The 25289-nt window shown below is 40.9% G+C and overlaps 1 long non-coding RNA gene across 13 annotated transcripts in view; it reads right to left on the bottom strand.

The window, feature by feature from the left end:
• Positions 1 to 25289, bottom strand: part of LOC138164555 (uncharacterized) — a 56326-nt gene that overhangs the window by 21952 nt on the left and 9085 nt on the right. For 7 of the 13 annotated variants that reach the window (XR_011169115.1, XR_011169110.1, XR_011169116.1 and 4 more), the window contains exon 3: positions 16190 to 16278. The exons of 4 other annotated variants lie outside the window; for them this stretch is intronic. This is a non-coding gene — a long non-coding RNA (uncharacterized lncRNA). Of the gene's footprint in view, positions 1 to 15940; positions 16279 to 20656; positions 21647 to 25289 lie in introns of those variants that run through there. 2 more of the 13 variants (XR_011169114.1, XR_011169118.1) reach the window with 2 other exon arrangements.

Consider the following 25289-nt stretch of genomic DNA (forward strand, 5'->3'; position numbering starts at 1 on the left):
TGAGTTCAAATCTGACCTCAGACACTTAACACTTACTAGCCATGTGACCTTGGGCAAGTCACTTAACCCTGATTGCCTTGCCTTCCCCCCTCCAGAAAGGAAAATAAATAAATAATGTAGTTAAACTAGATGGTCTCTGAGATTCATCTCTATTATACTACGGCATTGTGATCTAGCATTAAGATGTCATTCATAGTGAAATAGAGAGAACACTGATTCCAGAGTCAGAGGACTTGGGTTCAAATCCCTCCTCTAACACTTACTAGATGTGCAGGTTTGGATAAGTTGATTAACCTCCTTTGGGCTTCAGTAAATTAAGGGAACTCGACCAACTGGCCTCTGAGGTTCCTTCTAGCACTATCTGTATAATCCTATGAATTTGGGCAGAAAGCATGAGAAGGAGAGCATTAAATAGGAAAATGGAGTCACTGAGAACAGAGCTAAGAAAGAATGGGGGATGAGGAAGAGCCATAAGTTGCATCCTAGAAAGGAAAGAAAGATGTACCACCTGATACACCCAGTGAGAGAATAGAAGGTTCAGGATGTTTCAGGAGACTGAGCCAAATTTGATGCTAAGAAACCAGCTTTGTAATGCTGGTGTCAACAGAGAATCTGAGATCACCGGCTGGGAACAGTTTCGAATCTGTGTTATCTTGATTTCAACACCCTGTAATGATCAGAGTTAATAATTGACTAGCTTCAGTCTTCTTCTCCCCCATTCACTTCAAAGTGAATTGCATGGAGCTGGACATGATAGGGCACTAAAGATAGTGGAGGGAAAGGGATATAAGGTCAAGGGGTGGGGCAGTACTAAACAAAATTAAATAATTAGTACAAGCACACACACACACACACACACACACACACACACACACACACCAGCTCCAAATTGCTCTGTGATTATTACCTACCTCACCTAAATATATCCAGGTTTTTCTTAAGACCTGCTTGAGTCCTTCTCCTTCAGTAAAGTATTGTAGATGTTCCCTTCAATACATTGCCTTTTTTTCTTATTTGTTGTTATTCAGTCTGTTCAGTTGTCTGACTCTTCATGACCCCATTTTAGCAAATTTGCAAAATGGCCAATTAAAGTCACAGAATCCCAACCTATCCTCATGGGGCATGGTTTCCAGTCCCATCCTCATTCTGGTCTCCATCATCTAGACTCAGCACATTTTGGCAACATCCTTCCTAAAATGTAGTTTCCACAACTGAATGCAATAATCCAAATGTGGTTTGACCAGGGCAGAGTACAGCAGGAATTCCTTGCTCTCATCATTGTGTGTCTCATGTCTAGACTATTCCCATGGTTTCCTTGTTTACTCCTATAAAGTGGAAAGAGCATAGGTTTGGAGTCAGGGGACTTCAGTTCAAATTTCAGATAAGATGCTTACTACCCAATAGAAAGAGAAGCAGATTTAGCAGGGAAGGTTCTGCATAGGAAATGTGGAGTTCGAGATGCCTATGGAACATCCAGATGGGGATTTCTTGAGGTAATTGGTGATATAGAGAGAGAAATCAGGAGAGAAATTAAGTATGTATGTTTGTGTGTATGCATGTATGTATGTACACACATATAAGGATATATGTGTGTATACATATGTGTATATAGATATGTTTGTGTTGTGTATATGTTCAGATAGATGATATCTGAACCCATGAAAGCCAGAGTGATTTAAGATACAGTCCTTAAGAAAAAAATTGAGCCCATAAATCCCAACATATCTTACAGAGCACCCACAGTTAAGCTCCACTTGGTCATTGTTTGGGCCCTGATTGGCTCAGAGGGAATGTAAATAGTAATTGTTTCTGTTTTGGCCAGAAACCTGAAGGTCCTCCCCTCCCAGACTGATTTTTTAAAACTAGGTAAAAGACCCACTTCTCTGCCTCATTTCTTTATTTTTTACTTTCTTTATTTTTAGTTTTCAACATTTATCTTCACAAGATTTTGAGTTATATTTTTTTCTCTGCCCTTCTTTCCCCTACCCCCACCCCAAAACAGCAAGCCTATCAAATACCTCTTCCCCTAATCTGCTCTCTCTTATATCCTCCCCCTTTAACCCCCTTTAGGAGGGCAAGATAGGTCTCTATACCCTAGTACCTCTATATCCTATTTCCTAGTTGCATGTTAAAAAAAAATTTTTTTTTGAATATTTGTTTTTAAAACTTTGAGTTCCAGATTTTTTCCCTTCTTCCCTCCTCACCCACCCCAACTGGGAAGACAAGCAATTCAATATAGGTTGTACATATGTAGTTACCCAAATCTCCTCCATAGTAGTTATATTGTGAAAGACACTTCCCTCCATCCCATCCCGCCCCCCACCCACTCCACCTTCTCCTTCAACCACATCCCCCTTCAAAAATGCTTGACTCTAACTACCTGCTCCCCCAATCTGCCCTCCCTTCTATTCTCCCCCCTCCTATCCCCTACCTCCCTATTATCCTGTAGGGTAAGATACCCAATTGAGTGTGTATGTTATTCCCTCCTTAGGCCAAATTCAATGAGAATAGAATAAGGTCATCCCATTCCCTTTCACCTTCCTGCTCTTCTCCTCCATTGTAAATGACTTTCTCTTGCCTCTTTTATATGAGATAATTTACCCTAATCTATTGCTCCCTTTCTTTTTCTCCCAATAAATTCCTCTCTCACCTCTTAATTTTATTTTTTAGATATCATACCTTTCATATTCAACTCATCCTGTGCCCTCCATCTATGTATATATGAACATACATATATGCCCACACACATATATATTTTTATACACATACATCCTCCTATACATACATATATGTATATATTCATATATATTCCCTTCAGCTTTCCTCATACTGAGAAAAGTCTTATGAGTTACAATTATCATGTTTCCACATAGGAATGTAAATAGTTCAACTTTGATAAGTTCCTTATGATTTCTTTTTTCCTGCTTACCTTCTCATGCTTCTCTTGCTTCTTGTATTTGAAAGTCAAATTTTCTTTTCAGCTCAGGTTTTTTCATCAAGAATGCTTGAAAGTCCTCTATTTCATTGAATGACCATATTTTTCCCTGTAGCACTATACTCAGTTTTGCTAGGTAGGTAATTCTTGGTTTTAGTCCTAGCTCCTTTGACCTCTGGAATATCATATTCCAAGCCCCTCGATCCCTTAGTGTAGAAGCTGCCAGATCATGTGTTATCCTGATTGTATTTCCACAATACTCAAATTGTTTCTTCCTGACTGCTTGCAGTATTTTCTCCTTGACCTGGGAACTGTGAAATTTGATGATAATATTCCTAGGAGTTTTCTTTTGGGGATCTTTTTCAAGAGGTGAATGGTGAATTCTTTCAATTTCTATTTTGCTCTCTGGTTCTAGAGTATCAGAACAAATTTGCTTGATAATTTCTTGAAAGATGGTGTCTAGACACTTTTGTTGATCATGGATTTCAGGTAAACCAATAATTTTTAAATTATCTCTCCTGTATCTATTTACCAGGTCAGTGGTTTTTTCAATGAGATATTTCACATTGCCTTCTATTTTTTCATTTGTTTGGATCTGTTTTATAGTATCTTGATTTCTCATAAAGTCATTAGCTTTCAATTGCTCCAATCTAATTTTGAAGGAGTTATTCTCTTCAGTGAGCATTTGAAATTCCTTTTCCATCTGGCAAATTTGACTTCTTAAAGCATTCTTCTCTTCATTGGATTTTTGGGCCTCTTTTGCCATTTGAGTTAGTCTATTTTGTAAGGTGTTATTTTCTTCAGTATTTTTGGGTCTCCTTTAGCAGGCTGTTGATTCTCTTTTCATGATTTTCTTTCATCATTCTCATTTCTTTTCCCAATTTTTCTTCCACTTCTCTTACTAGAGTTTCAAAATCCTTCTTGAGCTCCTCCATGGCTTGTAGTCAATTCATATTTTTCTTGGAGGCTTTTTATGGAGGAGTTCTGACTTTGATATTTTCCTCCCACTCCATGCCTTGATCCTTTTTGTCCCCAAAAAAGGATTCTATCATCTGTTTGTGCTTCAGTTGGTTGCTCATTTTGGCAGTCAATTGCTTGATTTTTGAGCTCTTTGTCACAGTAGAACTCTGCTTCCAGAATGGCGAGAACTATGTCCCAAATCACTGGGATTTTTGCAGTTGTCAGAGCTATTAGGAGGGTGCCCTCTCTACAGCCCCCACATGCTCTGGCTCACTGGTCACACACCCCAGGACCACCACCTTAGACCATGATCCAGATCCAAGCAGGTCAACGCAAGAGCGATTACCTTCTGGGTGGATGCTTGGTTCCCCTACAATCTGCAGGCCAGGAGCTCTGAAGCAGCCATGCAGCAGTGGCTGCAGCCACCACACCTCCTCTGCTTCTCTCTTGGGACGTAGCAGCTGGACCACACTCTTCTATCCCCCCGGGCCAACCAAGTTCCACAAGGACCTTTTACTTTGTCTTTAGCATTTATGAATTGAGAAGTCTGGAAACCACTATAGCTGCTAGGTGATTTAATCTTGTGAAGTCTGCTCTAGCCACAGCTAGTCAGGCCGCCCTGACACTGAAACCTCAGCTCAGCCAGGACTGGGCTTGGTTCCCAGAGGGCTGCGATGGACCCTTCCTGCTGACCTGCCAGGCTTCCTTCAGCAGATTTGTTTCTCTCTATCACTTTGTGGGTTCTGTAGCTCTAAAGTTTGTTTAGAGTAATTTTTTACATGTATTGGAGGAGGTGGAATTTGGAGCCTCGCAGAAGGCCTGTTTCTACTCCACCATCTTGGCTCGGCCCCCTCTTCCTCATTTCTTACCTAGTCTTAATCACTAAATGGGCATTGCCTCAAACAGACTGAGATCTGGGAAAGACCTTAGCTTAAAAGGCCAGGGTCTCCCACTGAATCCAGGGACATCTCCAGTCTCTCTAATCTAGATATTGCTACAGGACCCAGATGGCTCTGGAGGAGAAAGTGAGGCTGGTGACTGCACAGTCCTTTCTCTCTTAAATCCACTTAACTTGCATGGCATGGTATCACCCCCCTGATGTCATAGTCCTCTTCAAGAATGAAGGTCAAACAACAACAAACTGAACCCATGGGAACTGATAATATCAGAGGAGAGCAAGAGAAAGGGAGGGAGGAATAGAAGGGAGAGTAAAGAAAAGACAGGGAGAGAGGAGAAGGAAGGAAAGAGTAGAAAATGTAAGGCAATGCCTTGGAGGACCCTCATTCTATGGGGCAAAAGATGATTGATGACCTAGCAGTGGACATGAGACCTTGCCTGAGGGGAAACTTATTTCATAACCCTCTCACAAAAGCATAAGTAGTCAAGGAGAAAACCTTCTGGTATAGGGAGTAAAAACAAAACTTTGATCTAAGCAGTCTTTATGTGAGAAAGAAGGTAGATAGGCCTCTTCACCTGGTACAGGAAAGATCCCACTATTCCATAGTTTTAGAAAAATGTGCTTAATGAGAGTATAGGAACTAGAGAGGTGATGGGGGGAAAGGAGAAGCAGATTTCCACTTGTATCTCCCTGAAACCCAGTCAGGATAGCCCCGAGAGTTGTTTGAGAGCCACATGTGACATCCATCTTCCAAATGACACAATTTACAGTTCTTCTGACTCACAGTGTATATAATAAACTGTGCTTGGTGAAGCTTCCATTTATTCTTGGACAATTTCTATTCCCAGGGAAGTAGGCAATGATATTTACTAGAGTGTCCCCATCTTAAGAAAACTTGGTATCCCAAAATGCTAAATTGGCAAAATAGATGAACTGGGGGGAAAATCTACAGGTTATTTTTATATCCTTTAAAAAAGGATTTGATTTGCAAAAGCCTACAGACAATTTGGCAAGGAAAAACAAGTTGTGTAGGGCTGGACACACCTATTCCTCTACTCAGATTGCAGGCACAATGCTCTCATCAATGCACTCCTTGTCAATGGAGGTGTTTAAATGGTGGACAGATGAACATTTGTCAGGACCATTGTGGAAGGGATTTATTTACTGGGACAGGGGTTAGATTAGATGACCTTCAGTTCTCTTTCAGCTCTAGAGTTCAGTACATTAATCACTTCTATCCATATCAGTAACCTTGACACAGAATGCAGCAGGATCTGCCCACCTCCTTAATTCCTACTGAGTGGGGGAGGTGAAAATTTCTCAGACTATCCTAAAACCTAGTAAGGTTCTTGTGGGAACAGGCCTAAGTTTTGGTTTCACCCTTCCCCCTTCTCTTCTGCCACGTTAGCATTAAGCCCTTTAGGAGTCCTTTAGGACCCTTCCCTCTCCATTACTGCCACATCAGCATTAAGTTTCCCAAATAAGGATATGTTATGCTTGGATTGGCTATATCCGGTTTCCCTGTTCTTTGTCTTTTTCACGCCTACACTATAAGCCTGCCTCCCAGCCAATGGGAATAAGGGATAGTGGTGGAAGGGGGTTTGTCTGCACTAGGGTATATAACCTTGCTTTGTCTTCTGTAACATTCCTCCTTCCACTAGTAAGTCCTGGTTGAGGTGATGCCCTCTTCTCACAAGAACTGAATAAATACTTCCTGTTCTTATCTTGAGACACCTCTGACTTTTAATTTGAGGGTAGGGGATTTTTGGGGTCCCCATACCCCACACACTACTCTCGTCCCTTTATACAAACCTTTATTACCACTCACCTGAACTATTGTAATAGCTCTTAACTAGTTCAGTGACTTCCCTTCAGCATTCATTAAACACCTAGTACATACCAGGTGCTGTGCTAAACATGTTACAAATGTTATCTCAGTTGAACCCTGAAAGTTCAAATTCCATCTCTGATACCTACTAGCTATGTGAGCATTGGCAGGTCAAGTAAACTATAAACCTGAATTTGCCCAATCTGTCAAAAAATGGGGATAATATTTACTTGTAGTATCTAACACATAGGATTGTTATGAGACTCAAGCAAAAATAATATATATAATATATATAAAATATGTCATAAGTCTTAAGGCACTATATAATATGTCAGTTATTATTCCTTATGTACAGATCTGCTCATGTGACTCCTCTGCTTAGAAATCTTCAATGAATCCTTATTTCCCAATGAGTACAGTTCAAACTCCTTTGTCTGTCATTCAAGGTCTTCCATAATCTGGTGCCACATTCCCTTTTCAGCCATGTTTCTTAATACTTCCCTCCATGAACTCTACAGTATATACAAATTGAATTATACTTTGTCTCCCAAATATACTTTCTAGTTTCTATACCTTTGTTCACCCTGTTTCTTATATTGGTAATATGATCCATCCTCCTCTTCAAATAGCCAAAGTTAAATGCTATTTCTTCCACGGAACCTTACCTGATCCTCCTCCCCCCCACCCCCAGAGAAACAACCTTCCTCCTTGGATCTCAGATACCATTCTGTTCTTTGCCTATAATGCACTTACATATATAATATTGCATGTTTTAATTATCTGTATTTGTTCCTAACCTCACTTATAGACTGTAAAGTCATGAAAAAGGGGACTGTATCTTCCTTAAACTTTGCTTATCTCCCAGCTATTATTACCATATTCTTTCTCCACAGAGCATGTTTCTTCAAGACATTTGTTGAGTTGAACTGAAATCATACGCTGAAGACCCTAGAAGAATTAAGCTCACAGTCTTGACTCTGCTATCCCCATCGAGCTATTGTCTAATCTCTCTCTCTGATAAACTTCTAGGAACAGCAGTCTAAATTATCTTGCTTCTGCTACACCACATATTCCACAGCCCTTTGCAATTTGGCTACTCACCCCACCACCATAATGAAACTTCCCTCTTCTGTGTCTCCAGTGACCTCCTACTTGCCCAATTCTATTGGGCCAGCCTCTAACTCTTTTCTCCTTGTTCTCTTAGGATCTCTAGTCTTCAGCCTCTCTGACCTTTCTGAAGCATTTGACATTGTGAATGGCTGCCTCTTGTGTTCATTTGTCCCTCCCCACCCCCAAAATCATATTACCACCATTCTAAATCAGGATTTTGTCACCTCTCACTTAGATTATTGTAATGGTTGCCTCTTAACTGATCACCCTATCTCTAATGTCTCTTCTCCAAAGTCCATCCTTACTCCACTACTGAAGTAATCTTTCTAATACACAGATCTGATGATACCATTTTCCCCCTTAAAACCTGTTCCCCATTACTTATAGGACCAAAAAAAGACAAAATAAAAAATAAAAAGATTATGATTCAAGGCTCTAAGCTGACTCCAGCCAACTCTGTTCCATAGCACTGCCCTTCATACATCCTATGATCCAGGCAAACTAGCCTATTTACTGTTCTCTGATCTTTTTTTGTCTTTCCCTGCCTCTGCCTACAGAAGCTTCCATACAGATCTCTGTCCATGAAGATCATTCTTTACCATCAGGGCCCAGTTCAGGTGTCACCTCCTCCAAGAAACCTTCCCTCATCATCCAGGCTAAAAAGTATTCCTTCCTCCTTGAACCTCTGAGGCCATTCAGTTTAACCTCCCTTGTGCACTGCATTATTTTCTAACTTTTATTATAGTTATTTTTATACATGTCTTATCTCCTCTGCTAGACTGTAAGGTCCTTAAGGACAGGAAGTGTGTAATTTTTCATCTTCCAATTCTCAGCATCTAGTTATAAGGGCAGTTATTATAAATCTTTGATGAATTGAATAACCTTAACAATTATAACTAATGCATTCATTTAAAAAACATTAAATGTCTACTTTGGGTAAGGCACTGTGCTATAAACCAGGAATACAAAGGTAAATAAAATATAGTCTTGACTTCAAGAAGGTAACATAGTATGGGGAGGGGGGAGGAGGTCAGGTAACTTGAATAAAATTTAGAGCATGGGATGCATTAGAGGAATATATTAAGTGTTTTAAGATCAGGTGAAATAGCTTAATCAATTCCAACTGTTGAAGTCAGGCAAAGCTTTCTGAAGGAAAGTTATATTTGAACTGGATTGTAAAGGACTGGTGAGAAGTCGATACGCATAAAAGAGAGGCAGCATTTCTGGCTTCATAAACAGCATGAGCAAGAGCGTGGGATGAGTTCAAGAGATGGTGAATCATCCAATTTGGCTGTCATGTAGAGTACTTGAAGAGATGTTGTATCATCTAAGGTTGGAAAGAGACTGGAGCCAGATTGTGGAGGGTCTTGAACAGAAGGCTAAGTATTTTGGCAAAAGGGACTTCAGAAGAAGATGATGGCATTATGGGATCATAGAAGGGTTCCTGAGAATCTATCTAGTCCAGTCCTCTCATTTTATGGGTGAGAGAGGCCCACGGAGACTAGTTCACAGTGGCAGAGGTGGCATTCAAATTCAATGCCTCCAAATACAAATTCAACACACTTTCTACTGCATTCTACTATCAATGCCTGTATCCTACCAATTGAAGGGAAAAGAAGCTGGAGGTGGAGAGACATGGAAGTTATTGCTATAGTTCAGGCAAGGGCTAAAGAAAGACTGGAAGGTTTAGATTCAGGTAGAGGCAGGGAAAATGGTAAGGAGGAAACAAACTAGAGAGACAGAGAAATACTTCAGTTTTGAATAATGCTTTAGTTTTTCTATTTTATCTGGTTTGAGGCTCACAGCAATCCTATGGCAGACTATATAGGGTGTTAGACATGACATTTGGTAGACCTGGATTCAGATTCTGCCTCAGATAGTCCCTAGCTGTGTGACCCTTATCCTTCTCTGATGTTGAGTGGCTTGGATCCAGTGGCCCTCTTAGGTCCCTTTCAGTCCTAACTCTGTGATCCTCTAAAACTTTGCTACGTAGTCAAGGTAGGTATTATTATACTTGTTTGAAAAATAAGGAAACTGAGTCTCACAGAGGTAAAGTGATTATATAGGATTCTAAAACTACTACAACTACTAAAATGTAGTTGAAGTGGGACCAAAATGCAGGGCCTTTGATCCTTATTCCAGCCTGAATTTGATTGTCTTGGGCTCAGTTTATTGTGCTAATATAGCTTCTTACAGTGAGCAGTTTCTTTAAAAAAAAAAATTATTTTCTTTTATTTTCAATTAGCAAGCATTTGCTTTCTCTTCCTTCCACCTACCCCCAACCCCAACTGACAAAGACAATTTTAAAAAGAAAAACAAAACCCTTGTAACAAATATGTGTAGCTGAACAGAACCAATTCCCACATTGGTCAAGTCTGAAAATGGATCACAGAAGCCAGAACAATAGTCACAGCATCTCTCAAAGATTTTGCTTTCTCTCTGTCTCTGTCTGTCTCTTTCTCTGTCTCTCTCTCTGTCTCTCTCTCTCTGTCTCTCTCTCTCTCTCTGTCTCTCTCTGTCTGTCTCTTCTCCCTCCCTCTCTCTCTTTCTTTCTTGATTTCTTTCTTTCTTTCTTCCTTTCCCTCTCTCTGTCTCTGTGTGTCTCTATCTCTGTCTCTGTTTCTGTCTCTCTGTCTCTCTCTGTCTCTGTCTTTGTCTCTGTCTCTCTGCCTCTCTCTGTCTCTGTCTGTCTGTCTGTCTCTCTCTCTGTCTCTCTCTGTGTCTCTGTCTCTGTTTAAGTCTGTCTCTCTCTCTCCCTCACTCCACACCCCCTTCTGAAGATATATTTTCCCCCAATACATTTCACGTCCCCTAATGTTGAAGGGAACGCTTTAATTTGAACACTTGCCTGTAACCCGACAATTAGTGTAGCTGATGTGGGTGTGGGTGGCCTGGGCTCAGGCTGCTGCCTTTGGAAGACAGAAGTACTAGGTGGCTACATAGAAATGCAAATGACATAATCAACTAGATCTCCCATTAAGACATGCTCAGTCAAGTTCTCAGTTGATGTCAGGCACAGAGGAAAAGACAAAGAATAGAGAGTATAATGAGCAGGGGGAAAGGAAGACAGGCCAGCCACACCAAATGTAGCAACTCTGCCTGGGAGGGTAGGCCCCCAATCCAAATATCAAATCCCTTTCTTCTGATAAGACCTGGGTCCGGTTAACCCTGACTTTCCTAACCTCCTATCTGCCTCAGTCTCAAGTCTCTCCCAGTCATCTAGGCCCTATGGAGAGTGCTGGTTTCATGACTGGAGCTGTCTGCTGGAGAGACACATTTTAAAATTCCTGACCTTTCTCATCAGGGTTCAGAAACAGATCAGACTTGAAGATGAAAGCCTAGTTTATTCCTTCAGCATCCCTGCCAGGCCCTCTTCTACTCTCTCCTTCTCCTTCCCCTCTCTTCTTCCCGGAGCTTCCTTTTTCCCATTGTCCCCTATGGTCTTTTGCATTCATCCCAGTTTTTCTTTTTGAAACCACTGATAAACCAAAGCCAAATGAATGTTCCTCTGTTTCCAAACCTAGAGCTTGTTCGGCTTCTGCGGAGGGCCGATTATCAAAGGTATCTGCTTTTGTCAGGTAGAAAAAGGCTGGTTAAGGCTACAGCTGGGCAAAAGAGATAGAGTGTAGTTTTGAACCAAGAGAGGACCAGACAGCAAGTGCAGCTACATTTTCATTTTTTCCAAGAAAGACATTTGCCGAGGGACTAACCACTACAGAGAGGAGGAGGCTGGGGCTTGGGTGGGGGGGAGTGGGGGGGGGGGGTAGAATGGGGGAAGATACTAGGGCTAAATCTGATAGTTCCACATCAAAACAGACTTAGCCAGTGCAAAGGAAAGAGGAATGTGTTTGCTTCTCAACACGATTCTAAACAACCAAAACAGAGATCTCTTCAATAGAATTGTTGTCCCACAGTTTCAGGCAGCTGTCCTCCGTCAAGCTGATGATTGGCATTTCCCATCATTTGTACCCTTCACAGAGGATGTTCTGGAACAGTAACCCCTATTTCCTGAATTAGGAGAACCAGGAAATCCCATATGGGTCTCACACCCAGTCTGTAGTGCCAGAGTTGGAAGCCACCATTGTGGCCAAGGATTAGCCTTGGCCTTGACCAGGACTGATGTCATGATCTGACTCCAAAATGATTTAACTCATGTCCCTCTCTCTGTCTCTGTATGTCTGTCTCTCTCTGTGCCTCTTTCCCTCACTCCTCACCCCTTTCTGAGGATATTTTTTCCCCCAATACATTTCAAGTCCCCTAATAGTTAGGACAGTTGAGATCAACTGTGTAGACTATAGCAGTAATATGTCTAGGCCAGAGAAAGAGAAAATTCTGCTTACTTTTCAGAAAGAGAGCCCCAATTTACAGAAATATTCATACCACTGCACAGAAGAAAAAGTCCTAGACTGGAAGAGGAAGATCAGAAGATCCTGTTTCTAACCAGTCTGTACCTTCTACCTGTGTGACTTTGGGAAAATCACCTCACTCCTCAGTGCTTCTGTTTCCTCATAAATAGTCTCAGGAGGTTGGACCAGCTGACTCAAAGACCTGAGTTCCAATTTACTAGCTATGTGATCCTGGGCAAGTCATTTTACCCCTATTTGCCTCAGTTCCTCATCTGTAAAATGGGAACGCATGAAAGAAGGCAATGGTAAACCACCCATTATCTTTGCCAAGAAAACCCCAAGGGCAAAGTCTCTGGGTTCACATAGAATCAGACGTGACTGATCAACTGAACAACAAAGGTTCCTTTCAGTTCTCATTATAGGATCCTATGATTTAAAACTGGAAAAAAAATTTCAAAGATGATCTAATGCCTTCCTTTTACAGATGAGGAAACTGAGACCCAAAGGGGATAAGAAAGATGATCTTTTAAAGAAAGACTCTTCCAATTCTACAATTCTAGTTCTGAGGATAAATTGCCAAAATGAGTTAGCTAAAGCAGTTACTTTTTCTCTTTCTCACTAGAGGTTAGGGGGAAAAAAGTACTTGGAAATGGGAAAAAAATCAAGCATCCAAAGTCTGTCATATTTGTGCATTGTGCTGCACATTTTCACCACTGTTCCTTTTTTTTTTCCTTCTTTTTATCTTTGAATGGGAACACTGAGGTTCAGATTATATGCAATCATAATGTGCCTCGGATGGAGGCTGTAACTGATTGGCCAACACACATTTCAGTTTCAGGAATCATCTCCCCGGTAACAAGCTTGACATCACTAGTACTAAAAATCCTTTTCCTTGTAAACAAACACGGAGACTCATCTACCTTTTTAAAAAAAATGCCAAGCTAAGCACTGCAGCACCCATTTTTAAATAGCCACAAGACACATGGGAGGAAAATTCCATCAAGAGATTGCTTCCTTGTTCCATTTTCCATCTTTTTTTCTCTTTTGCTCTTCAGCTGACCTGAGCATAGCACTATCATCCTAGCGAACACAAAGTAGAAATCCCTAAAGAGACTCTTAATCAAGACCTCTCATATATGCCATGCACAAAAGGGTCTTTAAGTTTAAATCCCAGGTGGCATAGATAGCCACTCACCCAACCCTTTTCAGGTCTAAGGTTTTAAAGAATTCCATATTCACCCTCACACTTTGGGTACATCATAATTGGTGGAAGGGTTAAATGCCACGCTCTTGAGGGTTTTCAGAGTAAGTGACCCTCAGTTCTGCCCCTCTCTATGGGGTAGCATTAAATCATTATCAAGGGTTGTCCAAATTTGTGGATTTACCCAATCAGAAACCAGTCTGGGGGCCTGCATCCTCTAACAAAAGCCTATCTCCTTCTACTTTTTGAGCTTGTTACACTTTGTTGAGCCCTCATCATGCAATTTTTGTCTAATGGAAATGACTCTCCACAAAAGCAGATACAGATACTTAGAGACAGCTTTTTTAGTTGATTAAGCAAGCAGACAGTACATAATACAAGAAAACAATGAATAATAAAATGGCTATGAACCTACCATGCTATAGATCCCATTTATTCCCTTAGACATAAGATTGATTAGAACCCAGGAAATCCAGGAGATAGAGTCTGGGCTCTCCCTTGAACAAGCAAAGGAATGTAAATAACACAGTTTCCATAGAAAGTTTGATCCATTCATTCACAGGAACTGTGATTCAGAAAGATTCAGAAAGCTTGGAGAAACTCTAGGTCTGGCTATAAGGGGATAGATTCTGGAGAAGACAAAAGCTGCCACAACTGAGACCCTTCTCAGTTTTAGTTATCAGTTAGGGACTTCTGGCTTCAGCTAACACATCCCTGTGCATGGTGAGAGGACTCGCTAACTGTTCCCAGCAAGGAAAAATCTGCTGCTGCTATGCTCCTGACATTTCTCTGACCTTGAAGGAGACCCCTCTACTCCCATAGCTGTGATAGGACGAGTCTTCCCTCTTTCCCCAGCCCACAAATTTCCTCTACTCTGTGTACCTGGAGGGAGTGGCAGCTACAAGGTTAAAAACATTAGGTAAACACTTGAATTGAATTAAAGGGACACACTGCCTGCTCCTATATCTGCTGGTCTTGTTCCCTAAAGCATGGCACAAGAACTATGAACCGACAGGTATGGAAGGGGCAATGTTGCATAGTGGTTAGAGTGCTGAACTCTGAGGCATAAAGACTTGAGTTCCAAACCTACCTCTGATAATTACAAGCTGAATGATCACTTAACCTGTCTGAGCCTCTGTTTCTTCATTAGAACAATCAGGATAATAATATTTTGTAGTAACTGCTGGATGGAGTTGTGAGAAAAATAATGATATATAAATGCCATTGTTGTCAACATGCTAATATAATGTGCTAATATATTAATAACGATTTAAAAAATAATAAATGTCAGTTGTAATTATAATAGTGATCATAGTTTATGTCCTCAATCCCTTGGAAAGGTTAATTTACTCAACTTTAGAACCTCTGACCTGGGGCTGAGATATTTTGATTGGTCACTGAATGAGTCACTTGCCTAGCCTACTATATCTAAGGGGTCTCAGATCAGACATTCCTCTACATCCCACCCAGGCAGTCATCCAAGCCATGTTTTCATCCATTCTCCTTGTACATGAATAAGAGTATAATATCATAGAATCAAAGATTTGGAGCAGGATGGATCTTAAAGGCCATCCCACCTAACTCCTTCATTTTACAGATCGGTTCCCTTCACCTCCACCTTTACCCCCAACCAGTCCATTCTTCTTACTCTTTGCAATGGGCACAATAATAAAATTGACAGTACCATTGCTTTTGGAAAGTATGTCAATCAACTGACCACCACTTTCATATATGTGTGTATGCATGTGTGTATATTCACATATACATATGTGTATATTTGGATATGCATATATATGTGTATCATATATACATAAATGTACGTTTGTATATGTATATATGTGTGGAGAGGGAGAGAGAGAGAGAGTCTTCCCTATAAGAATGTAAATTGCCTGAGAGGAGAGACTGACTGAGAATGGCTAGCTGGTGCAGGGGATAGCGTTCTGGACATTGGGTTAGGAAGACCTGAGTTCAGGGAGAGCTGATTTCTAGTTCCTGTGCCATGCTTCAAGGAATAAGACCAGCAGATGTAGGTGCAGTCAGTGTGTCCCTCTAATTCAATTCAAGTGTTTATGTAATGGTTTTTACCTTGTAGCTGCCACTCCCTCCAGGTACACAGAGTAGTGGGAGCTCTTGGGCTGGGGAGAGAGGGAAGACTTGTCATCAGTAATTAGCTATGTAACCCTAGGTAGATCGCTTAACCTCAGTTTCTCCAACTGTAAATAAAATCTTCTTTATAAAGTGCTTAGCGCAATCCCAGGTACATAGTCCATGCTATCTAAATGCTACTGATAAGGACGAGGATGGTGGTGGTGATGATGACAATGGTGATGATGATCTGTATCCTCAGTGTTCAGTACAATGCCTGCCACAGAGCACGTGCTTAATCAATGCCTTTTTACTGATTGATTCATCACAAATCTGGAAATGTTTTTCCCTAGAAATTTTCCCTCCCAGTATTAATTAGAAACCAATACTCTGGAAGGATGATGTAGATGAAATATTTTCATAGGATAGAATCAGTACCCAGAATACTGAGGTCCATATTCTCATGTCCTAGCTGATTCTTTCTTCAAGCATTTGGTGTCCTGTAGACTCACCACAAAGCTGTGTCTATATGTGCAAACCATTTAAATTTAATAAATGCTCATTGACTTGACTCGACTTTGACTTAATTCAATCTAACAATTTTATCTCTCACAGTTAACTACATGATGCCAAATAATCATTATAATTGAAATAGTTCATATGAGTACATCCCCTTCATTAAAGTCTTGCCATCCCAGCATGGAGGTGACCTTGGATTCTTAAAAAATGAGCCAGCGCAGGACGAGCTCTGACAGGTCCTGAAAACTACAAGTTCTTTTAGTACAGAGTCAGTGAAGAACTATTTGTCTATAAGTAGAGGACCAACCTAGGTAAGTTCAGAGAGATTGATCGGCAGAAGGATGTCCATTAGGAGATGAATTGACTTTTTTTCTTTAGTTCTAATAACTCCAGCACCTATGTAAGAAGATATAGAGGGATATTGTTGGTAAAATACATACATATACATATATTAATATTTTGTATGTATATATGTATACTCATATGTATATAAACACACACACACATATACAAATGTACTTTAACCTTTTCATGTATGAGACTGGAAACAAAATAGCATTAACTTGACAGAGTAGACCAGATACATTCTCAAGATTGCAGACCATGGACTAGAGTTATTAGATTCATTAGGTTCTCACTACTACCTCTCCTCCCCTGCCCCTCCCACCCCCACCTTCCCCATATATAAAGGCAACTTCATGATACAGTAGATAGAACACTGGACTTGGAATCAGAAAAACTTCTCTTCATAAGTTCAAATACAGCCTCAGACACTTACTAGCTGTGTGACCCTGGGCAAGTCACTTAACTTTGCCCCAGTTTCCTCAAAATGATCTGGAGAAAGAAATGGAAAACCACTCCACTATCTTTCCTAAGGAAACCCCAAATGGGGTCACCAAGACTAAAATGGCTCAACAACAAACTACCTTCCCACCTAGAACAGTTTCCAAAGTGAGCCTACAGGGTCACTATTTAAATAAGTGCTGAACTGAATAATATACCATGTTGCAGTGTGTGTGTGTGTGTGTGTCTCTCTCTCTCTTTTTTTTTTTTTTTTTGCCTTTTAGAGGGCAATTGGGGTTAAGTAACTTGCCCAAGGTTACACGTGTAGTTTTTTTGTGAGGGTGTTAAGTGTCTGAGGCCAGAACCAAACTTGGGTCCTCCTGACTTCGAGCCTCCTGGCACTTTACTCACTGCGCCACCTTGCCACCCTGTGTGTATCTCTTAACCTTTCTGACTTGGATTCCTGATCCGTAAAATGAAGGAGTTCGATGGGATGGCCTTTAAGTTCCGTCTTGCTCTAAATCTTTGATGTTACAATCAAATAGACTCTCATCCCACAGTGTGGTCAGGTCCTAAGTTGGGGGGAGGAGGGGAGTTGAAAAGAAAAGATCTACTTTCTGAAGGAGAATTCCAGTATACACCCATTGGAATGGTCCTGGGGTGAATTGGATGTCAAGACAGCAGTAATGGTGAAGTCAGAGTCTCCTGGGATATGGCTTCTTATATAATATGTACTGCCCTGCATAATATACTTCAGCTGTATTGAAATGAAAAATGAATAGGATGGTAGATCTTGCTGCTAAAACATATATGTCAGAAAATCATTATGAGTGTTAAATTACAGCAATAAAGACAACCAGAACTAATTTTGCAAATTAAGGGCTAATAATTTTTTTTTGGCTGACATGCCTCTCTTTAAAAATCCAGGAAAAGCTTAAAGAATGAGAGAACGTGGCATTTGGAATCTGCTGGGGAATTACAAAATTGAGGAGGAAGAGAGGGGAAAAAATGAGCAACAGGGGTCAAGAAGATAGTCAGTAGGTTATCCCATAGGTTAGGTGGATAGGGAGGGCGTGGAAGATGTTACAATGAGCAGATGGTTGTAATGATCAGTGCAAACAGCTATACCTGTGTATTTCAATGTAACCTTTATGCATTCAATACATTCTAGCCTTACTTCTCATTCTCCCCCTTAAGTACCTCCCCACTCCACAGGATATGTTCTCCTGACAAAGGAAACAAGTAAAATTCTAGATTTCTGACAAGCTCTTATTTTTAGAAAAGACAATTGCTGTCGGTCAAATTAAATCTGAACCAATAAACAACACTTGGGAACTCTGTTCACCAGAATATCCGAGCATCTTCCTCTATTGCAGTATGGGAGATCCCTGCAATTATCTCATTGTCCATGAATGTGCCTATGGGAGAGAGGCTGAACTCCACATGCTTAGTCTTTTGGCTAGACATCTTTGCGGCAGGCCCTAATTAATCAATCAGTTAATTAAGCATCCCAATGATCTTAGAGGTCAGTGGTGCTCATTTCATTTTACAGACAGGGAGGCTGAGGCACAGGTTAGAAACTACTTGTTCACAGCCACATAGGGTCTCTACAGGAGAAGGGGAAAGAACCCAAGAGACCTGACCTCCCAACCACATTCCTCTTGGCTTCTCCAGATCTAGCTAAGAGCTCTTCTGCTCCATTCGGCTAATTATAGCCAGGCAATCATTATAAATAAAGCTGTTTGTTCCAACAGCCAACCTTCGCCCTGCAGTAGTAAAATCTGTAGCCTGGCTGGCTATAAATAACTCTGCTACAAGCTCAAGTGTCACTAGTGACTGATACTTCCTCAAATTATGACAAATAATGACAAGTTTGTTTGACAAACATCCCACTGACATTCATCTGATTTGGAATAAGTGTCGATGCTTTTTTTAATTTGGTCCCCGAGGCCCAGAATCTCAGCCACTCTCTTTCTTCTGCTTCCCTCCCTCCCTCTCTCACCTCCTGCACCAGCAGGGTCTGAAGATGTGTAGATATTCCTTCCCTCCCCCCACCCCCAATCTTAATCATTGGGAGGGATTTGGGGCCATTTAAAGGGAAGCTATTAAACCCACTCATACTCTCTTGGGACAAGTTCTGCTGGAGGGGCCCAGCAGAAGTGCAAAAGGGAAGGAAGGGAAAATACAGGCCAGGCTGGAACAGAAGCAAGGGAAGAAAAAGAAGAGGAATTAGGCAGAATTAAATGGTCAGATCAAGTGGAATTCAAGCTTCTAAAGAGCACCAAGTTCTAAAAACCAGAATCACAGAATTTCTATGTTTTCCTTGCACTTATTGGTATTTTTTCCAATTACATGTAAAGATAGTTTTCAACATTCATTTTATAAGATTTTGAGTTCCAAATTTTTCTCCCTCCCTCCCTCACCTCCTTCCTCCCCAAGATGACATGCAATCTGATATAGGTTATACAGGTTAATCATATTTCCACCTCCCATGCTGTGAAAGAAAATCTCAACAAAAGGGAAAAACCACAAGGAAAAAAAAAAGTGAAAATAGCATGCTTCCATCTGCATTCAGACTCCATAGTTCTTTCTCTGCATGTGGATAGCACTTTCCATCATGAGTCCATTGGAATTGTCTTGGATTGTACTGCTGAGAAGAGTCAAGTCTATCCTAGTCAGTCATCACAGTGTTGCTGTTACTGTGCACAATATTCTCCTGGTTCTGTTCACTTCGCTTAGCATCAGTTCATGTAAGCCTTTCCAGGTTTTTCTGAAATTTGCCTGCTCATCATTTCCTATAGCACAATAGTATGCCATTACCAGAATCACAGAACCTCAAAGTTCAGAAAAGACCTCAGAAGACATCCATTCCAACTTTTATCTGAATACGAATGACCTCTAAAACATCCCTGACAAGTAGTCATCTAGCCAATGCTTGGGAGGGGTCATCTATTTCCCCTTCCAGGGAAAGGGAACCCACTACCTCAGACAAAAAAAAACTTATTCTACTTTCTATCAACTCCAAATTCTCAGAAGTTTTCCTTCAGGTGAAGGATAAATCTTTTCATTGCTCCTAGTTCTGACCTGGGAGACAAAGTCACAAAGAAAGACCAGGACTGATGGTGAGTCTCTGGATAAAGAGAGGAGATCCTAGTGGACCTGATTTGGACTCAGAAAGAAGTCAGAGGTTTTAAGACTGGTTGTATATAGCCTGTGACAGAGGATGTCAAGTTTAGTCTCCTTCCCCAAGTGTGTTAATACTAATTCACATCTAACAAAAAGTTATGCATTACAGAGGAAGAGACTGAGGCCCAAAGATATTAAATAACTGACCCAAAATCATTTCATTGAAACCTAAGTCATCTGACTTCCTACCCGGTGCTCATTATGTCCAGCTTACATAAAGTACACCCTGAAGGCAGCTATTTCACTCTCTGCTTCTCTATTTAATAGTAATACTAGCTAGCATTTATGTAGTGTCCTGCTCTGTACAGGGCCCTGTGCTAAGCACTTTATAGATATTACTTTATTTGATCCTCACAACAACCCTAGGAAGTGGTACCATTATGGCTTTCATTTTATAGTAGAGGAAAGTGAGGAAGGCAGAGTTCAAGTGACTAGTCACACAACTGATAAGTGTCTGAGGCTGAATTTGAACTTAGGGCTTCCTGACTCTATGCCCAGCTACCCAGCTATATCCACTCTATATATCCACTATACCTCCTAGCTATCCCATCTATACCTTTCTTCACATAATCTAGCATGTTACCCATGCCAATCCCTGTCCTTCATGAGCATTGCCGATTTTTAGGGTTCAGTTCTGGGGAAAGTCTAACTTCTCAGTGGGGGAAATGGACTTCCCAAATCTCATGTTCCCACCCTCAGATCCTGAAGAAAGTTGCTAATCATAGTATGTTACTTCCAGCCCAGTGCTTTTCCCAAAGGGATGGGGTTAGGGGAAAGAGTAAAAAAGGCACTCAGTATACAAATCGGGTATGGGACAAATTTATTCCAGCTCAGAAAGGAAATGTTACATATAAGAGAATAATAATGTATATTTCAAAATGATTAGAACATGACCAGTAAATTATCACTATTAACACAATCAGTTGGAAAACTAATACTCAGACCTCATGGAAACAGTTTTTCTTTTGATGCTGCTAATTTTACTTTTCACCTTTATTCAGCATAAAGGAGGTGAAAGGTCAAGTGTTATCTTCTCTCCAGGAAGCCCTCTCCTACTGATGCTAACTCTTCCCTTGTTGCTGCTATAATAACAATCACTCTGGTAGATGTTGCTGTGTCGTGGGCATTCTAATAGCTTTCATTGTTCACAAGGTCAATGTTAAAGAAAAGAAACCCAGAGACAAGGAAAGCCAGAAGCTCTAATACAAGCTTGGCACGTTGAGTCCACACTGTATATGGGTAGTATCTACTGCCATCATGTCAGGAAAGAGAAGGAATTTACTTCTCTACCTCTCACCAAAATCACATCTTGTCACCTGGAAAACTAGAACAAAAGGGGGTTGACTGCCAGAAGTTTCTTCTATTATCAGAAACAGCACCCTGCCATTTTCTGTGGAGACATGGAGGAGGGAATGATCAAGGGACCACTCAGGTCTATAACATCCTTCTAAAATGCCATCAAAGAATTATCATGTGTATTGCAAATTGATTAGAACATGACTCAGTAAATTGTCACAACTGGTACAATCAATTGAAAGCTGTTATTCAAGCCTCAGTGGATTTAAGCCTCATTCAAATCTTCTCAACATTGGACCAACACATGGCTGGAAGTCACCAGGAAGTTCACCATCCTCGAGGGCCCAAGCAATGAGTCACATTATCCTTGAGTTCCAGACACTTTCTGGGAGAGCTCTGGACACACACGCACTCCCTGCTATACCCCCTACAGGCCCATTCAGCTTCATTCTACTTGTTGAACTCTTTAGAATCTTGGGTAAAAGATTTCTTTTGGATTCTAGGGATAAAAAAAGGATTCATTTAGGCCAGTTATAGTGTTTTTAAGGTTCTAGATTTATAAAAGTACAAGTAAATTATGAGAATTTGTTGGTGTCCAGCAATCTTAAGAATTAGTAGGAAAATTTATAATGAACTCTTTAAGGCTTGGAGCAATTCAGAATTCTACAAAAGACATGAAATAGAAGCAGCATCCTTAATTGTTTACTTGGCTTTCATTTCCTGACACAGTCAAACAGAATCCGGTCTGGAATCAGGGGCCTAGGATTGAATCCTGACTCCTACTTGCCACTTACTACTTGTCTGGTATTGAACAGAACACAACTTCTCTTGCTTCAGTTTATAAATCTATAAAATGAGACAGATAGACTAGAATCAAAAGTTCTTTATCTGAAGCCCTTGAACTTCTTCTTTTTTTGTTTGTTTTTGTTTTTAATCACTGTATTTCAGTATGAGCAGCAATGTGGGGAAGTGAATAGAGTGCCTGCCAGGCCTGGAGTCAGGAAGACCTTCATTCAAATCCAGCTTCAGACACTTATTAGTTGTGTGACCCTAGGCAAGTCACTTAACCCTGTTTGCCTCAGTTTCCTCATCTGTAAAATGAGCTGGAGAAGGAAATAGCAAGCCACTCCAGTATCTTTGCCAGGAAAACCTCAAATGGGGTCCTAAAGAGTCTGACACTACTGAAAACAACTGAACAACAACAATTTCAATACAATAGTTTTCCTTTTATTTCTATGGATTTTATTCTATGTATTTGGCAATACTATTGTCATTACCAAAGGGGTCCATGAGACAAAAAAAGGCTAAGAACTCTTTGACTAGATGACCTTTAAGGTCTGTTCAATCTATAAACCCAAGAGCCTCGGGTCCAGTAGTAGACATTAACAAATTGTGAGGAGGATATAAGACAATTTGAAAAAGAGAAGGTCATGTAACAGTGACTTTAGACGTTGGATATATTGGGGAGGGCAAAGTATCTAATCCATCAATTGGTGATTAGATATTAAATATTTGTTTAAAAATAGTATAATACTAAGCCATAGACTAGAGACTTAAACACAGATATAGACCATGGGATCTATATAGAGTTAAAACTGGAAGAGACCTTATAGGTCATCTATTCTATTCCCTTCATTAAAAGGCAACCTAATAGGGTGACTAGAGAGCTAAGGTCAGGGGTCAGAAAGATCTGGATTCAAATTCTGCTTCTGAATCTTGCTAATTGTATGGCTATAGGAAAATTACTTAACTTCCCTGAACCTTCGTTTCCTCGTTTGGAAAATGGGGCTAATAATACTTGGCACGCCTATATTTTATATCAGAGGGTTACAGTGAGGTTTAAAGTTGATAAAGTACATCAAAGGCTTTGTAAACTTTAAAGCATTCTAGAATGCTGTTATTGGTTTGGTTGGAAGAAATGGTTCGGATAAAGAAATTAAGGTCCAAATAGGTTAAGGCGCTTGTCACAGGTCCCCCAGGCAAAGTAGTAAAGAGGAAAAAACAGAACTTGAATACAGCTCCATGCTGTATTCCAAATCCAAAGCTCCTGTCTTCCCACAATCATTCTGCCTCTCCCTTCCCCTTTCTCACAGCTGGGTGACCCAAAGGAGCCCCAAGTCCATGTGCTCTGTTGATGTCTTGTATACAGCCAGTAATTTATATATTGTCTTCCCCAAACAATGTTCTTGTGGTCAGAGTTCTGTTTTTGCCTTACTTTGTATACTCGGTACTTGGCACAGTGCCTGGAGCTTTAATAAATGCTCTGACAGACTTGTACCCTCCCCCAAATTACTTCCATATATAGTGACCTTGCCACTCGATGTTCCCAAGCCACAGCTTCCCTAGATGGACCCCAAACTTCTCAATACATCCTTGGGACATCTACATTGGGATAACACTTGCATTCAGCCTTCTCCTGTACCCAGATACTTTGAGGTCCCATAGGCACAGGACTGTCCTGACAATACAAAGATGAATGGTTCCTTGAGGGGAGTCAGATGAGGAAACTTCAGCTGACAGGCCACCACCATCAGGGAAAAATCACAAATTAAACGCTCCTAATATCTGCTGACTCCTCTTTCTTCCTCCAACACTCAAAGGGAAGGGAGGGGGTGGGAGGAGGAGAGGGTCTGGGCCCCTTTGTGCTTTATCATATTAACACAGTCACACTTTCCAATGCAGATGTCGCTTCCAATAAACGCCAGGGCTTTCCAGAGCCCGGGACTTTAATTGAAGGGATTGTTACTGTCGGTGAATGGCTGGGGAATTAATTAATGTAAAGCCAACTAGTTCATAAATGAATTGCATTGTGACTAGTCCCAGCATCCTGGGGAGCACGATTCCTGTGGTCAGAGCCAGCTCCTGCACTTGAGGGCGGCCCCCAAGATTTATTTTCACAGGCAGCACCTGGTAGACCTGAGCTACAAGTACCAATGCCTAAGCTAGCAACACAGAGCCGAGCACCCCAGTGGGTAAAGTCAACAGTAACCCCTACCCCTTTCAGAGTTTACTCTGCAAGATGAAAAATCTCCCCTTGGTCAAGGTTGTGGTCTTCTGCACAGACTCACACTTTCTTCTTAAAAAGAGGAGGGCTTTATTTGCAGCCTCACCTCCAAGAATGAAAAATCAGGACCCCTTCCCCTCCAACAAGACAAGGGTTTGCATTCCCCTTTCAATTACTTAAAATTCAAATTTACTGCCTGGCCTCCCTTCCCCTTCCAGATTCATGGCCCCAGATTGTCTTTGACCTTCATCTCATTTCCAAATCAATTTTGATTTTTTTTTTAAAGACAAACTGACCCTTCATGTGACCTAATTCTACTCGAAACTGAAGCACTAAGGTGTAACCCTGACCACTCCTCCCTAAACACATACACTCTCCCCTCCCTGTATTTTAGTGTTTTTCTTTTGAGAAAATTGGTCCCAGGTCCTTCTGACAGAACTCCAGAGCTGCCTATGTTTTTACTGCTGTGGCTTTGGGGCTTCCTCCACGTGAACAGTCCCAGGCTCAGTCATCTTGAAAATACTCTTTTAGCTTTGCAGGAAAAACTTTGAGACCCCAAGGTTTTCTTTGGCAAGCATGTCTGATTCTTGCGGGGGGTGGGGGGGAAGGGAGGGAAGGGGCTTTAATTCTAACTCCATAAATCAATATGGGCCTGCAGATCCCAAGCCTAAAGAAAATCAGGCTAGCTTCCAACAAATGATACTCTCTTGACATCAACTGTATTCTGGAGAGCTGGCCCTAGGCAAAATTATGAAGTCATCTATGGTAATAATAGTAACTCACATTTTTATAGTGACTTAAGATTTACAGAAGTACTTTCTCCACAACTTTATGAGGTAAGGAATAGAAGCAGTATATCATTATTATTAATAGTAGTAGAAGTATTTTACAGATTCAGAAACTGAGGCTCTGAGAAGGGGTCAAGAAATTTGCTCAAGATCATAAGGCAATAAGTGCTTGGAGTGAGCAAGGTTGAGGAATGGGTGATGGGATGGAAGCAAAAGTCTTTGGACCTCGAGTCCTGTTCCCTTTCCCTCATACTAAATAGTCTCAAGTGAAGTTTCCATTTGGGGTCTCCCCCTTCCTTTCTGAGTCATGTTTTTACCTTTTTATTATTGGGTCTTCCCCTGAAATCCCA

This window comes from Petaurus breviceps, unplaced genomic scaffold (assembly GCF_028583685.1).
Source record: "Petaurus breviceps papuanus isolate PSGF00001 unplaced genomic scaffold, PetGlider_PUasm1.0 190, whole genome shotgun sequence".
NCBI classification, from domain to species: Eukaryota; Metazoa; Chordata; class Mammalia; order Diprotodontia; family Petauridae; genus Petaurus; species Petaurus breviceps.